This window comes from Cynara cardunculus, assembly GCF_001531365.2.
Source record: "Cynara cardunculus var. scolymus isolate 2C chromosome LG 10, CcrdV1, whole genome shotgun sequence".
NCBI classification, from domain to species: Eukaryota; Viridiplantae; Streptophyta; class Magnoliopsida; order Asterales; family Asteraceae; genus Cynara; species Cynara cardunculus.
The window spans coordinates 28078894-28080231 of NC_037537.1; positions in this window are offsets into that span (position 1 = coordinate 28078894).

Below are 1338 nucleotides of genomic sequence, written 5' to 3' on the forward strand. Positions count from 1 at the left end.
AATGTCATGTTTCATAAACTTTTAATCTTAACATCTTATTTTGGTTGAGCAAAAAAAGAAGGAAAATAAAATTTAAATATTTTCATCAACTGTTTGACTTATGTATCTTTCATTGGGATTCYACCACACAACAAGCTTCTATTTAAGTGCTCAAACAATCTTTTGTTGAGCTTACATATTATATGTTTAATTCATTATTTATCCTTATTGAGTCTCAATTGATCATCTTTTCTTTCATATTTTTATTGATCCTCATTTGTCTACTTGTCTAGAAAACCTTGATAATGTTTTTTATTATTGATCTCTCGTTGACCCTCACGATTACCTCATTCACACGAATTCTCTTTTTGTATCAAAATAGCACATATTTCTTGTTATAAACTAAAAAAATTCTTACTTTTTATAAAAAAAATTATCAACATAGTTTCTATACTCTTGGTTTCAAATTATCTAATAAAAAGTATGTAAATTTAAGTACTCTTATATATATACAAGAGTATATATATATAAGAGTATATATATATATATATATATATATATATAAAGATAAATAAGATTTCTTTCCTCGGTAAATTATTAACATTTCTTGTACTCAATTTTATACTAATGGAAAACATTTATTAAATTTTTTTTCGTACTTACCGAGGGTCACTACAAAAAAAATGAGCATTGACGATTCACTTTTTAGCGACATGTTTCCGCCACAAGTTATAGCGACGACATGTTGTTATATACTTTTTCTAATGATAAATGGACTTTTAGCGACGACAAAGTCGTTGCTAAAAGTCTTGTTTCTTGCCGTGGGCCCTGTTTTTACGTTCGCCCAGGGTCTAAAAAATGTCAGGAACAGACCTGCGCACATGTGTATACCCGACAAATTGCTTATAAATTATTTATATGTACATGTGCATGCCGTTTAGACGAATGGTCGATGTTTTATACATTAATAAATAGATGAAAATATTTCACTTATTGCATGGTAGATAGAACCGAGAACATGTGATTTATGTCTCTAAATTCATGAATGAGTACGATAACTTTATCGACAATACATCAAATCAGTTTTGTTTTGATTGCTCATATTCTAAAACGTCACTTTCAAATAACATTTCAACCCCTTTGCAATGATATATGAAGTTTACTTTATGGGGTGGGCTAATGGCACCCCTAGCCATTGCTAATGGCACCCCTACTTATGTTTCAAATTATTAGTTTTATGATTTTTTGTGTTTTTTTTTGTCCTTTTGTTATTATTAGTTTTTATTTTATTATTATTTAAATGAAATTATTAATTAATATATTATTTTATTTTCTGTTTTTTATTTATTTATATTATAT